Raw genomic sequence first — 15,715 nt, forward strand, 5'->3', positions numbered from 1 at the left:
TTGGATTTTTTTGTTTGATGACAACAAATTAAATAATAAAGGCATATTTCCAATCATCTGTTGGGCCAATTTAGAATATTCCCTGTCTTTCTGAAGATTTTTTTGTTATGTAATTTTTTAATCTAATTAAAGACAAATGGAATAATGACACTTTACAAATAAAAGCTTCATAGGTCTTTGTTTTTTAATATAAATTTATTTTAATTGGAGGCTAATTACTTTACAATATTTTATTTTTTTCATTTTATTTTTAAACTTTACAATATTGTATTGGTTCTGCCATATATCGAAATGAATCCACCACAGGCATACACGTGTTCCCCATCCTGAACCCTCCTCCCTCCTCCCTCCCCATATCATCCTTCTGGGTCGTCCCAGTGCACCAGCCCCAAGCATCAAGTATTGTGCATCAAACCTGGACAGGCAACTCATTTCATATATGATATTACACATATTTCAATGCCATTCTCCCAAATCATCTCACCCTCTCCCTCTCCCACAGAGTCCAAAAGACTGTTCTATACATCAGTGTTTCTTTTGCTGTCTCGTATACAGGGTTATTGTTACCATCTTTCTAAATTCCATATATATGTGTTAGTATACTGTATTGGTGTTTTTCTTTCTGGCTTACTTCACTCTGTATAATAGGCTCCAGTTTCATCCACCTCATTAGAACTGATTCAAATGTATTCTTTTTAATGGCTGAGTAATACTCCATTGTGTATATGTACCACAGCTTTCTTATCCATTCATCTGCTGATGGACATCTAGGTTGCTTCCATGTCCTGGCTATTTCATAGGTCTTCAAACGGATAAAAGTTTTAAGAATATTTTTTAAACATTTAAAAAGTTTGAATGTATCAACATGCAATTCAGTAGAAAAAAGAGTAGCAATAAATGTACAACATTTTTTTTTCAGTGCTGATTTTTTGATGCTCTGTTCAACAATAGAGTTATATAATGCTGACTTAAATGGATATTTTTGAATAGAAGTAAAAATACTGGAAATCACTAATCACAGTAATTCAGAAAATAGTGCTGAGATGGCAATGGCACCCCACTCCAGTACTCTTGCCTGGACAATCCCATGGATGGAGGAGCCTGATAGGCCGCTGTCCATGGGGTCACTAAGATTCGGACATGACTGAGCATCTTCACTTTCACTTTCATGCATTGGAGAAGGAAATGGCAAACCACTCCAGTGTTCTTGCCTGGAGAATCCCAGGGATGGGGGAGCCTGGTGGGCTGCCGTCTACGGGATTGCACAGAGTTGGACATGACTGACCCGACTTAGCAGGAGCAACAGCAGCAGACAATAGTGCATTAAACTCCAAATCATCTTAATCAGCTGAATTATTGAATGACACAATCTATAGCTTTCTTGTAATGAGATTTTACCACCTCTTTAGTTTCTTCAAAATATCACTCCTCACATTAATGTTTTAATATGAATTTTATTAATTTTGTATTTTGTATGCATGGGCTTCCCTGATAGCTCAGTTGGTAAAGAATCTGCCTGCAATGCAGGAGACCATGGTTCGATTTCTAGATCGGGAAGATCCGCTGGAGAAAGGATAGTTTACCACTCCATATTCTAGAGCTTTGCTTATGGCTCAACTGGTAAAGAATCCGTCTGCAATGCGGGAGATCTGGGTTTGATCCCTGGGTTGGGAAGATCCCTGGAGAAGGGAAAGGCTACCCACTCCAGTATCCTGGCCTGGAGAGCCTATATAGTTCATGGGGTCACAAAGAGTCGGACACAACTAAGCGACTTTCACTTTGGTGATTAAGAACTGTGAACCGAAGACGTTTATACTTAACCTGAGTTTTGTATGTATAAGGGTGCTATAATATTTTTTAAATAGTCAGTATGAGAGTGGTCTCTTATATGAAGAACTGTGCCTTAGTTTTGAGAAATACCTAATGTCCCTGTGTTCAGACCCTAGACATGCTGCTGGAAGAAGCTCATCTTACTGCGGGCCTGAGAACTATTTCTCTTAGAGACCATACTTCATGAACAGATCATTGTACACCCGGACATGTCTCCTCATTCACTTATTCATTCATTTTTCAAATATTTTTAAACCATTTGCTCTGAACTAGTGTTCTGTGCATTTTGAGAAGTTGGCCACTGAGATTAATAAGATTAAGTTCCTGATCTCAGGTGCATCAAACCTAGTTTGAAAAGCAACACACAAATGATTCAAATATGGTGTAGAAATGACAGTGATAGATGTGTGTACAAGGTACAGTGAGAAGAGAGGTGGGTCCTAACTCAGCCTGAAGGACTGGATCAGCACTTTCATAAGGAGTAAATTGGTTCTTAAAGAAGGAATAAAAAGTTGCCTAGGCAAAGATTCTGGGCAGAAAGGAAGAACATTCTAAGCAGAGACAGCTCATCCTCTGGTTCTAGGGGACCAGTGAGGGAAATGACAAGAAGAGATCTCAGTTCAGTCTTTTTTCACACACACTATAACTTAAGTTGCCTAAATGAACTTATTGCTCAATGTGATCAGACAATAGATGCTGGGCCTGGAAAGCCTTAAGGGAACTGTATTTCTCTGCATCTTAAAGAGAGAGGAATTACCTCAGTCTCGGACACCATTGAGAAGTCTGCAGAAATTATTTGGTGTTTCCTTCCTTGTGCCCTACGTTCATCCCAAATACCTATTTCCCTTCTATGCCTACAGCCTGAGCTCCTTTTCAGGGTAAATACAAAAGATGTACAGCAGACTGCAGGAACAGAGGGAGAACGACAGAGGGCGCTGCTCCCTTTCCTTGGTGGTTTGATATAAATTCATCTTTCATTTCTGAGAACCTTTCTCTCTTGCTCAGCCTATAGCATGATCTTGTAGGGGAGTTTGTCTTGCATAACACATGAGCCAAGATTTTCTTGAATATTTCAACAAAAGTCAAGAAACTAGAGGAATAGTTTTTTCAACTTTCGTGTATCCCCAAACTCAGCCTCCCACTGCTTCTGAGCCAGCTATGCTGTCTGCTTTGTGCTTAGGACTTGTGATCTTGTTGACAAGGCGTGAGTAACATTTATTTAAAATTTCTAAGATGTTCCATTCTTTGGTTTTAGGATGTCAGGTAACCTCTATCAAGCGGGAGATGGTCCCTCTTCCTTAGCCAACTTAACATAGTCTTACTGTGTGTGTGTGTGTGTGTTTTTAAGGAGGCGCCAGTGGAGACTCGGTGACCCAGACAGAAGGTGTTGTTACCCTTCCCGAGAAGGCATCTCTGACTCTGAAGTGTACTTACCAGTCCAGCTATTCAGGTTTTCTTTTCTGGTATGTCCAGTACCGAAACAAAGAGCTTGAGCTGCTCCTGAAAAGCTCATTAGGAAACCAGAAGGTGACCAGCAGAGGCTTTGAAGCCACTCATATCTCAAGTGACAGCTCCTTCCACCTGCAGAAATCCTCCATGCAAACATCAGACTCAGCTGTGTACAACTGTGCTCTGAGTGACACAGTGAGAGAGGCCACAGGGGGAGCTGAATACAAACCCAAGGGCACAGATGGGGTCAGGCTGTGGGCAGCTCTCCAGAGTTCTGTGCTACAGGCATCGTCAAAGTACTTTCAGCTCTGAAGCTCAGAGCTAAGAAGCTTGGAATTCTTGGATTGCCCTACAGAGAGGAATCTGGGGCGGGACAGTGTAAAGAGGAACCTAAGCACTTTTCTCCACAAATGCCTGTTTTCAGCCCATTCACATTCCCCCTAAAGACACAGAATCCCTTAGAGTGTCATTAACTCTTCAATGACAATTCAGTTGATATATGCTGAAATATTTCACAACCTGTTAATAAAAACTCCCAGGAACATTGTTAATGGATGGCTGTGTGATCTGGAAGGTAGTCTCTGGTTTTAATAATTCAGACTAGGATTGTATGTCTTGCTGAGATACACCTGCAGACACTCCATCTTCAGTGACTAGGAGCTTTATTCTCTCTTCCCTTGACTTTTCCATCCCTATGGCTGCTACAGCAATGCTGCTACCTAGGTAAGTTCCAGGAGGAGAGTTTTCTGACAAGATAATCCTTCTGTCAATGGCCCTGTGGGTCAGAGCAGTCCAGTTGGTAAATATTGCAGGCATGGTGTGTATTGTTTGTATTCAAACAGGGTACAGGATATTCTCTTTGCCAATAATAATGTCACCTCAGGGGAAATTTATTCATCAGTGAGTCATATTTCTGATATATGGAAAAAGTGTTTATGTACTCTTACAATAAGCTATATTTGGAGTGGAGTGAGCTTTTCACCTGCTCCAAGAAACTAGGAGAAAGTATCACCCACTCCCAAGGCAGGAACATCTCCCCACTTCTGTGCTCATGAGCAGGGAATGTGGAGCCACTTGGGCTCTGCATCTCTGCAACAATCATGCCTATTGCACAGAGCATCCCGTCTGCATCTCTGAAGGTTGAACTCCTGTCCGCGCCTTTGGGGACCAGACTTTCTGGAAGGACAGTGGGGGACACAGAAGGTGTGAAAAGAGATATGTTTTACTTCCAGGCAGTCAGGGAGATGTGGCCTAGACACTGATTATTTGTCATCTCATAATTTATAAACACAGCAATCAAAATACAGAGTTTACTATTAGAATAGGTTTAATGGTCCTGGAGGATGTAGTCCCCATCGTCATTTAACAGGGTGGAAAAAATTATGTAAGTAATAATAGAATATTTCCCTAAGCACGTTTATGTTTATGACTCTCTTCTTAGGGTCCTGTCCCCTTCTCCTGTATGTACCCCACAAGCTATTATGAGGAGAAATCGGTCAGACCGCACTGTGGTGCAATTTTCACGATCACCACCAGGGGGCGGGGCTTCCTTCAGATGCGGTTCCTCATGAGCTGGTTTCACTTGCCTGCTTTGTAGCCACAAGACAGGATATTGCTGGAGTACAGAAAGGGGTTCTCAGTTTCCGAGTGATGAGCTTCTGTAACATCCAGATGGAGACTAGATTTGTTAGACTGGTGTATTCCAGGGAACAAGGATTGTTTTCTTTTGCGAGCATGCATTCTGCCATTCACTCAGTTCTTCTGATCATCTTAATATTCAGTAAGTGACATTTTATCCTAAATGTTAATGATTTTTCATTTTCCTATGATTATAGGTAAGTTTTATTTTTCTTCTCTGGCTGAAAACTCTCCTCTTGTACATTTCTACTATAACAAAGTGATTCTCTTCCAGGAGGGACCAATGGTGACTCAGTGAACCAGACAGAAGGCCCAGTGACTGTCTCAGAGGGGGCTCTCCTGACCCTGAACTGCACTTACCAGACTGCTAGTTCAGCTCCCTATCTTTTCTGGTATATCCAGCATCTCAACAAAGCTCCTCAACTCCTCCTGAAGGGCTCAATGTCAGAACAGAACCCAAAGAGTAAAGGTTTTGAGGCCACTCTTGTTAAGCGTGACAGCTCCTTCCACCTGCAAAAACAGGCAGTGCAAGCATCAGACTCGGCTGTGTACCACTGTGCTCTGCGTGACACAGTGACACAGGGCTGCAGGGGGAGCTGAGCACAAACCCCGAGTGCAGATGGGGCTCTGGCTGTGGGCAGCCCTGCAAGGGGGTTGCTGTTTCTGTCTTAGGTGTTTTATGCTAGCTGAGTTGTTGTTTATTTGCTAAGTCATGTCCGACTCTTTTGCGACCCTATGACTGTAGTGGGCTCTTCTGTCCATGGGATTTCCCAGGCAAGATGACTGGAGTGGGTTGCCATTTCTTTCTCTTGGGAATTATCCTGACACAGGAATGGTACCCGTGCAGGCAGATTCTTTACCACTGAGCTGCCGGGGAGGCCCCTGTTTTATGCCACAGGCATCGTCAAAGTACTTCCAGCTCTTAAGCTCAGTGCCAAGAATCCTGCAATTCTTGGATTGGTCTACAGAGAGGAATCTGGGAGGGACAGTGAAGAGAGGAATCTAAAAGGCCTTCTCCATAAATGCCTGTTTTTAGCCCAGTCACATTTCTCCAGATGGCATAGAATGCCTGGAAGTGACATTAACTCTGTTCAATGACAGTTCAGTTGATATATGCTGAAATATGTCACAACCTGTTGATGAAAACTCCCAGGGCACCTCGTTCATGGATGAACGTATGACCTTGAAGCTTCTGTCTGATTTTTATAATTCAGACCACAATTTTGTGTCTTGCCGAGTTTCACCTGCAGACAGTCTGTCTTTAGTGTCTGGGACCTTTACACTCTCTTCCCTTGACTTTTCCAACTCTTATGGTTGCTCAAGAAATGCTGCTGCTGTGAGTCCCATGAAGATGGTTTCCTGAGAAGATATTCCTTCTGTCAAGGACCCTGGGGGTCAGAGCAGTCTAGTCAGTGAATATTTTGTGCATGAGGTGTCTTGCTTCTATGTTGGTGACACAGCTCCACCCTCATCTTGTCATCATGGCAGCTCTTTACAGAATACTAGGTCATGATCCCGATTCTGCTCTTGAGGATCTGTGCTGTGAGAAATTCTGGACATAAACATGACCACGTAACCTGACATATTATCTTCATCACTGTACTGAGGCCTCTGATCCTTTTGAAGTGTGTCAAATTCAGTGACCAAGCAAACACTCAGTCCGTTACTGAAAAAAGGGATTCTAAATTCTTGACATATTCACAATGTTCCCACATCAGAGGAGCAGAAAACAGAGAAATGTGTGCCTCTCACTGTAACTTGCAATGAATGAAACTCACCGAGAGAAACTTGCCCTGGCATTCTGGAGGTCTCTGAACCTCACTGTCCTTTATCCCTCGTGGATGATTCTGTGGGACTGACAGGTACAGATGAAGGTTTTGCAGAGCCTGAGCCTTCTGTGATTTCAGAGGCTCTTCTTAAGAAAAAGAAAATGCGATTGCAGAATCAAGTTTCTTGGGCTCAGGACACTATGGGATCCTGAAATATAAGCTGAATTTGCTGCATGGTAGATGACACCATCCTTATGGCAGAAAGTGAAGAGGAACTCAAAAGCCTCTTGATGAAGGTGAAAGAGGAGAGTGAAAAAGTTGGCTTAAAACTCAACATTCAGAAAACGAAGATCATAGCATCTGGTCCCATCACTTCATGGGAAATAGATGGGGAAACAGTGGAAACAGTGTCAGACTTTATTTTTTGGGCTCCAAAATCACTGCAGATGGTGACTGTAACCATGAATTTAAAGATGCTTACTCCTTGGACGAAAAGTTATGACCAACCTAGATAGCATATTGAAAAGCAGAGATATTACTTTGCCAACAAAGGTCCATTTGTCAAGGCTATGGTTTTTCCAGTGGTCATGTATGGATGTGAGAGTTGGACTGTGAAGAAAGCTGAGCACCGAAGAATTGATGCTTTTGAACTGTGGTGTTGGAGAAGACTCTTGAGAGTCCCTTGGACTGCAAGGAGATCCAACCAGTCCATTCTGAAGGAGATCAGCCCTGGGATTTCTTGGAAGGACTGATGCTAAAGCTGAAACTCCAGTACTTTGGCCACCTCATGCGAAGAGTTGATTGCTTGGAAAAGACTCTGATGCTGGGAGGGATTGGGGGCAGGAGGAGAAGGGGACGACAGAGGATGAGATGGCTGGATGGTATCACTGACTTGATGGACGTGAGTCTGAGTGAACTCCGGGAGTTGGTGATGGACATGGAGGCCTGGTGTGCTGCGATTCATGGGGTCACAAAGAGTTGGACATGACTAAATGACTGAACTGAACTGAACTGAAACCCTCTTCATAAATTTTACCCTCCTCTTTAAGATCAAAGCATTATAACCCTCTTATTTTGTCCTGATATTGGCAGGTTAGAACCCCCCAGGACTCTTTCTGTTCCAGCACTTGATCTGTAATCAATATGAGTATTTTCAGCTCTTTCACTTTTTAAATAACAGCTTTAAAAAGATAATTCACATATCATAAACTTCACACTTTTAACTGTATGAGTGAGTGGTTTTTAGCATGTTCACAGAGTTGAGCAGTCATCAGTACTATCTGATTCCAGAACATCACCCCAGGAAGAAACTTTGTACCCATTAGCAGTCACTCTGGTTCCCTGTTTCCCCCAGACACTGGCATCCACTCCTCTGTTCTCTGTCTCTATGGATTTGATGGTTCTGGGCGTTTCCTAGAGATAGAATTAGATCGCATCTGACTGTTAGTACCGTCTTCTTTCACCCAGCGGAATCTCTCCATGGTGTGTCTCCGTATCAGTTCTTCACTACTCCTTATGGTCACTTAATAGGCTGCTCTGTGATACCACCTATTCTCCTTATCCATTCTTCACTTGAATAGTGATTGTTTTGGAAACATTTTGGCTATTTTCACTTTTCAGCTCTTATCAATAATGCTGGTATGAACACTCATGTGCAGGAGCTCTATTGCTCTAAATAAATGTACTTTGAGTTAGAGGTTTGACTTTTTCTGTTTTCATATTTGTTTCATTTCATTTTGCTTTATTTGGCACCAACATTTCCTTATGGATGTAAAATGACTAAGTACAAGAGAAAATGCTCTTTAAAATTATGATTTAATGCTTACATGAGATATAATCATTCCAAGCTATACCTTCATTCATTCAGGACAACTTTTTGAGCACCTACTCATATGTGTCACATGAATAAGTGTTGAGAATATAGTACACATGACCGAGTCGTCTGCTTTAGGGTTGTATTGCTTTAAGACACCACACGTGTCTTAAAATAATATTTCTTTCACAAATTATTTTATTCACTCACTGAGCTTTGTTTGTCCCCAATATGTGACATTGACAGGTTTATGGGCAAAGGGCTAAGCTTTTAAATCCCTCTCCACCTCTCAGGTAGATACTAGGAAACTTCCAATTTACAAATGACAAAATTGAAGTGTAGAGATGTTTAGTAGCTTAATCAAGGTTACATAACCAGTTAGGAGCAGAGCTTGGGTAGGACGTCAATCATTCTGATGCATGACTAGTATTCTTAAAAGCTAACTGATAGAACCATCATGAAATCTGTTTCTTTTTTGTTAGATACCATTTCCTTCTTAGAATTTTATACTTTTTGAAATTTTCATTTGATGAAAAATAAGTTAATGCAGTAATGAAAACTGTACTTTACTCATTGGGCAATCACAGGAGTCTGTATATGTTCCTGAACACTGAAGCCAAAAAATTGTAGTCATCATCTTTTATGACTTTGAACATAAAGTTGCTCAGATTCTCTGTGATTGAATAACCTGCTTATTCCAGGGCTTATAGCTGAGCCTCAGTAGCCATATTAAAGAGGATATACATTACAGGTCTTTGCCATGGCAATGAGGACTATATTTTTCAAATTAAAAACCCCCTTCATGTGGCAAATGTGTCTCCTCATTGGAACTGCAAGATGCAGCATTTTCTGTTCTGCTACAGTGTATATCTTATTAAAGCAAATCCTTTTTTTAGACAATTAGTAAATATGGGTCGGGGCTTCCCTGGAGGCTCAGGGGTAAAGAATCCGCCTGCCAGTGCAGAAGACCTTCTTCAGGATGAGTTCAATCCCTGGGTCGAGCAGATCCCCTGGAGAAGGATATAGCAACCCACCCCATATTCTTGCCTTGGAAATCCCATGGACAGAGGAGCCTGGTGGGTTACAGTTCATGAGGTTGCAAAGAGGGGCACAACTTAGTGACTAAACAGCATCAAATACGGGTATGATGAGAAAGTTTCATTGACTTTTCTAAGCACATTAGTAATTTGTGTCAAAGCAGAAACATTCAAAGGCAATTTTCTCTCAATAAAAAAAAGCCTAAAATCTAGTGTTTGCTTTAGTGGCTTCAAGAATTTCTAGAGTTTTCAAGTGAAAGCTACCTGATGAAGCTGAGAGGGAGGGTAAAAAGAATGCTGGTCCACCTTCCTCTCTAGCATTAAGCAGACTGATTTATCAAGAATTCTCCAGGTCAGAATACTGGAGTGGGTAGTCATTCCGTTCTCCAGGGGACCTTCTCAACCCAGGGATCAAACCCAGGTCTTCCACATTGCAGGTGGGTTCTTTACCAGCTGAGCCACCAGGGAAAGTCCTTATGAAGAACAATAACATTTAAAATTTTGATGACCTTGGTCTTACATGTTCTCATGGACTTATGTCTAGAGCAGTGAGACACAACTCCCAATATTTAAGATGGCAAAGAGTTTTAAGACTGTGGTGCAGGGAACAGACGTCAATGGAGATTGAACTCTGCTGGCATTTCTAACAGGATTTCTATTGCTTTGATAATGCTTTGGCTCCAGATTTGTGTATTTTTAGGGTTTTCCCTATCCCAATTTCCACCACAATTAATGGGTGTGGTTTGGAAGAGCTGGGGGTGATTCAGAAATACATGTATTGAGTTTTAACAGGAGTTCTTATATTTAGGCACTGACTAAAATTTTCTGAATTTACTTTTGTTTACATACATACACACATGTAAATTGTGATCACATATACATGTATTTCTCCCCCTGCTGCTATTTAACATGGCACACACTTGACAGATTTTGTGACACAAGGGCAAGATATGAAATTGTTCATAGACAACAAAATATTTCGCAGGTAACTTTTACCAGATTCCATAGGAGGCGGGAACAAAGATTGAAGCGAAAAACTCTGCCTTTCTGTTAGAGTTGAAACCCCAGTGTTACTTTTGATTCTCTGATCCAAAGGAGAATGAACTGAACATGATTCCGTTTTACCACTGTTTATTTCTAGTCTGATAGTGTTCTAATTTGACAAACTGATGTGCAGAAGTCTAGCATTTCCTTCCTATAAAGGAAGCGTGTGACACGACACAGACAAACGGTCTTCCAGCTGCTGACTCAGTTTCCTGCGTGGGGCAGAAGCATCACACAGCCCAGGAGCTCTGCCTGGACCTCTCGAACACAGGGTGCAGAATTCAGATCTGGATCTGAAATGGAGCAGAGGCCGTGTCACTGTAGGGAGGAGCTGCCCACATGCTGGTTGCCAGTGCGCTGAGGGCAGGTAGAGCCTCTGTCTGTCTTGGTGAGGGTGGCCACACACAGGACTCATGCGCCTTTCTCAGTGCCAAGGCTGTGGGGAGGGCAGAGCATTGTTACCTGATGCATCTTGAAAGGGAGGGGTAATGGGCAATGGAATCGGGGCATTAGGTCCTAAGCTACTTCATCCCCTATACCATCATGGTTGTAAGTAAAGGCTCTTTCCTGCAGGATCCAGCATGACCCAGAAGGTAACTCAAGTCCAGTCTGCAATTTCTGTGGTGGAGAAGGAGGCTGCAACCTTGGACTGTGTATATGAAGCTAGTAGTTATGGTTATTATTAAAAAATCAGACATCACATTGAAAACTGGATTTCTAGCTTCTCTATAAAAATATCTAAGAACACAACATCCTCTGGGGTAGAGGTCAAAAGTCATGTTTGATTGCATAATGCCTTTCATATAGACTCATTTTATGTGTAAAATCTATGCAGATTTACCATTCACAACATGAATAGCCCAAAAATAAAAATTTAAATTATTAGTCCTAATATAGAAGCTGATCCACAAAGCAAACAACTCGGAATTAACATCTCATGGAAATATAACTGTTTTTTTCCCTGTGATTTTTATCATCACAGCATGGATCCCAGTGTGAGAAATTTCAGTAGAGTTTATTCATTAATTCTTAGTTTTCTGGTAAGCATTGGGGAAACAGTTGGCAAGACAGATGTGATGTCTGCTTTTATGGAGCTCATGTTCCAGGGGCCTGAAGTGGTATCCAGTACAGGATAGTAGGCAGAAAGGACATTTGATATCATCCTTAATAAAATGATGAATTGAAATTAGCTGAATTCAAACCCTATCATCTGCATCACAGCATGATTTTTGAGGTACTCCTTAGCCTCTCTGTGCATCAGTTTCTTCATATGTAAAATGGCAGTAATAGAACCTACTTCATGGACTTAAGAATAAAAATCATCTATATATCTCTATCTGTTTAAAATCATTATAAAATTAAATTATATAGAAACACACCTGCCTGTGTGTTTTATAGAAATAATATTTTAAGCACAGGTACATATTATGGCATCTTGATACAGCAAGGATCACTCACTGATGACCATTATTAATAAAAAAGGCAGAGTTTGTTCCAGTACCTACATCAGATTTTCATTCATGTCATTTTTTTTTTATAACAACACAAAGTTTCTCCTTATTTTTCAAGAAAGGAACCAAAGCTCAGTGAAAATCATGTTGGCGCTGATAGAAATGCCACCTACAGGGGTTGGTAGCCCTGTGGTCAGTGTTCCCATTCTCAGCAGCCCCTCCAGACAAGCCCCCGGTCCTGACAGAGAAGAGCAGGTGACTTATGCTCAACATAAAAGTGCCCTTCTCAGCGCCAGTCAGGGCCACTTTAATTCCCCTGACTATATAACTGAGGTGTATTTTCCCATATTTGTTGACAGATCAATGAAAGACTGCTCTAAGACATGATCAATATTCACTGCAGCCTTCAAACTGATTTGGTTTCAGCCTTGCACACAGTTAATAAACAGTCAGCAAAGTTCCACATGTCAAGATAAAAGATAATGAAGAAATGGCATTTTTCACCTAAAAAAAAATACACTGCTATTGAATAACTTGTGAGATACAAAATCTCTGTGTAAGTTAAGGAGAGATTTTTTCCTATTATTATTTTAAGAGTATATAAGCCTTTCACTGTGTGGATCAGAATAAACTGTGGAAAATTCTGAAAGAGATGGGAATACCAGACGACCTGATTTGCCTCTTGCAAAATCTGTAAGCAGGTCAGGAAGCAACAGTTAGAAGTGGACATGGAACAACAGACTGGTTCCAAACAGGAAAAGCAGTACATCAAGGCTGTGTGTTGTCACCCTGCTTATTTAACTTATATGCAGAGTACATCATGAGAAACGCTGGACTGGAAGAAGCACAAGCTGGAATCAAGATTGCTGGGAGAAATATCAATAACCTCAGATATGTAGATGACACCACCCTTATGGCAGAAAGTGAAGAGGAACTAAAGTCTCTTGATGAAGGTGAAAGTGGAGAGTGAAAAAGTTGGCTTAATGCTCAATATTCAGAAAATGAAGATCATGGCATCTGGTCCCATCACTTCATGGGAAATAGATGGGGAAACAGTGGAAACGGTGTCAGACTTTATTTTTCTGGGCTCCAAAATCACTGCAGATGGTGACTGCAGCCATGAAATTAAAAGACGCTTACTCCTTGGAAGGAAAGTTATGACCAACCTAGGTAGCATATTCAAAAGCAGAAACATTACTTTGCCAACAAAGGTCCATCTTGTCAAGGCTATGGTTTTTCCTGTGGTCATGTATGGATGTGAGAGTTGGACTGTGAAGAAGGCTGAGCGCCGAAGAACTGATGCTTTTGAACTGTGGTGTTGGAGAAGACTCTTGAGAGTCCCTTGGACTGCAAAGAGATCCAACCAGTCCATTCTGAGGGAGATCAGCCCTGGGATTTCTTTGGAAGGAATGATGCTAAAGCTGAAACTCCATTCTTTGGCCAACCCATGCGAAGAGTTGACTCATTGGAAAAGAGTCTGATGCTGGTAGGGATTGGGGTCAGGAGGAGAAGGGGACGACAGAGGATGAGATGGCTGGATGGCATCACAGACTCGATGGACATGAGTTTGAGTGAACTCAGGGAGATGGTGATGGACAGGGAGGCCTGGTGTGCTGCGATTCATGGGGTCGCAAAGAGTCAGACATGACTGAGCAACTAAACTGAACTGAAGGGTTTTTCAGTATATCTGAAAGGATTGATGAATTAATTTTCCCTGAGATGATGTGATTACTGGGAAAGAGGATATTCTCATCCTGTATCCAGTTTGAAGGCAGACTGCCATTGGAGTGGACTGAGTTTTTCACCTGTTCTGAAACTAGGAGAAAATATCACCCCTCCCAAAGCAGGAACGTCTCCCCACTCCTCTGCTCCTGAGCAGGAATGTAGAGCCCCTTGGGTTAGTGCTCTGCATCTCTGCTACAATTGGGCCCATTGCACAGAGTTTACCCTCTGCACCTCTGCAGGCTGAACTCCTGTCTGCAACTTCGGGACCAGACGTTCTGTAAGGACAGTGAGGGGGACACAGAAGGAGAAAAGAGGTATAAGTTTTATTTCTGGGCAGTCTAGGAGATGTGGCATAAACAGTGAATCATTGTCATTTAAAAATTTATAGGCACAACTATAAAAATTAAGAATTTAGTAGTTATAATGGTTTTAATATTCCTGGAGGATGTAATCCCCATCCTTATTTAACAGGAGGGATGCCTGAACACCCACGTGAAGGTGAACACAGTTTTCCTTCAAACAACCTAGAGTCCTGCACACTGGGTGTTGGACACCTGAGCACTGGGGCTTCAACATCTTGATAAACAGGGCATAGGAAGGGAGAGGGAGATGAAAAAACAAAACTAAATCTGAACAGTGAAAGGAAAGTATCCAAGCAGGTTTTATTCCCCTGGTGGTAACTGTGTCAGCCCTCTACTTCCTGTCTGATCCCTCATTCCACATCTCTGGGTCCAGGCTAGTGGGACTACAGACAGGGCAGAGGATTTTTTTTTTTTTTCCTTAACCTGCTCCTCAGTCAACTGAAAGCAGTTTAAGATAGGAATCATATCTGGTTTAGGTTTCCACGTTGTAGACAACTCTGTAAGTTTCCAGAATGAATGCTGGAGCCTAGGGATTCCTGAACATGCACAACAGTGTTTAAGAGAACCTCGGTGATCCGCTGAGCAAGAGTCTTGCCAGCATGAGAACTTGACTCAAGACCCTAATTTTAGGGGAAACTTTGGTCCAGGGGAATAGGACTCTGCGCTCCCAATGCCGGGGGCCTGAGTTTGATCTTGATCAGGGAACTAGATTTCACAAGCTGAAATTAAGACCTGGCATAGCCAAAAAGAAAAACAAACAGAACAGCTCAGCAAACAGTCATGCATTAAAAAAATACCCTAATTTTAGAAAAACAGGTCATTTTGACTGTTGAGAAATTCTATGTCCATTAGCAGGTATCTTTTGAAGAAGATTGCTCTTGTGTTCAATTGACTTGGTCATTGCCATTTAGAAACATTTATTTTTAATTGGAAGATCATTGGAAGCTACAGGTAAAAGGATGACACTAGAACCCTTCCCAACTCCATACAGAAAATAAACTCAAAATGGATTAACAACTTAAATGAAGGCCAGAATCCATGAAACTCTTAGAGGAAAACATAGGCAGTACACTCTGACATACATCACAGCACGATCCTCTTTGACCCACCTCCTAGAGTATCGGAAATAAAAACAAAATAAACAAATCCGACTTAATTCAACTAAAAGTCACAGCATTGTTCCTGGGTTGACAGCACTGCCCTGAGAGCCCATGTCAGGCAACTTCCCAGCTGTCTGCAGCTGCAGCGTTGCCATGCCTTAGAATGGTTTATGTCAGCAAAGAACAAGGTTTTGACTTCTCACCATAATACAGTCTTACTTCGCATAAGGCAAACCCAACCCTTGAGAAAACAAGCTATGAAATGACCGCATTAAATCTTCTTCTGGGTTCACTTCACTAGCCCAGATAATTGCACAGGAAACCACACCAATGGGCTGACAGACACTGAGCAAACAGTTCTTTCCACAGAGATTCCTGAATCCTTAATAAAACAAACAAACAGAAGACAGATGAACACCACGTACACGTGCCTCTGGAATGAAGAGTACCTGGCTAACATATTAAGCATTGAAACTTGGCATTCTAAACAATACTTG

At 41.7% G+C, this 15,715-nt stretch overlaps 1 protein-coding gene and 1 long non-coding RNA gene across 2 annotated transcripts in view; one reads left to right on the forward strand and one right to left on the reverse strand.

Annotated features, from left to right (window-relative positions):
* LOC100336282 (T cell receptor alpha chain MC.7.G5) overlaps positions 1-15,715 on the reverse strand; it is a gene marked incomplete in the record, with an annotated part of 1,089,855 nt that overhangs the window by 766,935 nt on the left and 307,205 nt on the right.
* Positions 1,423-8,382, forward strand: LOC107132829 (uncharacterized). The gene is made up of 2 exons (XR_009496079.1): positions 1,423-5,059; positions 5,192-8,382. It is a non-coding gene; the product is annotated as an uncharacterized lncRNA (long non-coding RNA).

Source organism: Bos taurus, chromosome 10 (genome assembly GCF_002263795.3).
Source record: "Bos taurus isolate L1 Dominette 01449 registration number 42190680 breed Hereford chromosome 10, ARS-UCD2.0, whole genome shotgun sequence".
Taxonomy (NCBI): domain Eukaryota; kingdom Metazoa; phylum Chordata; class Mammalia; order Artiodactyla; family Bovidae; genus Bos; species Bos taurus.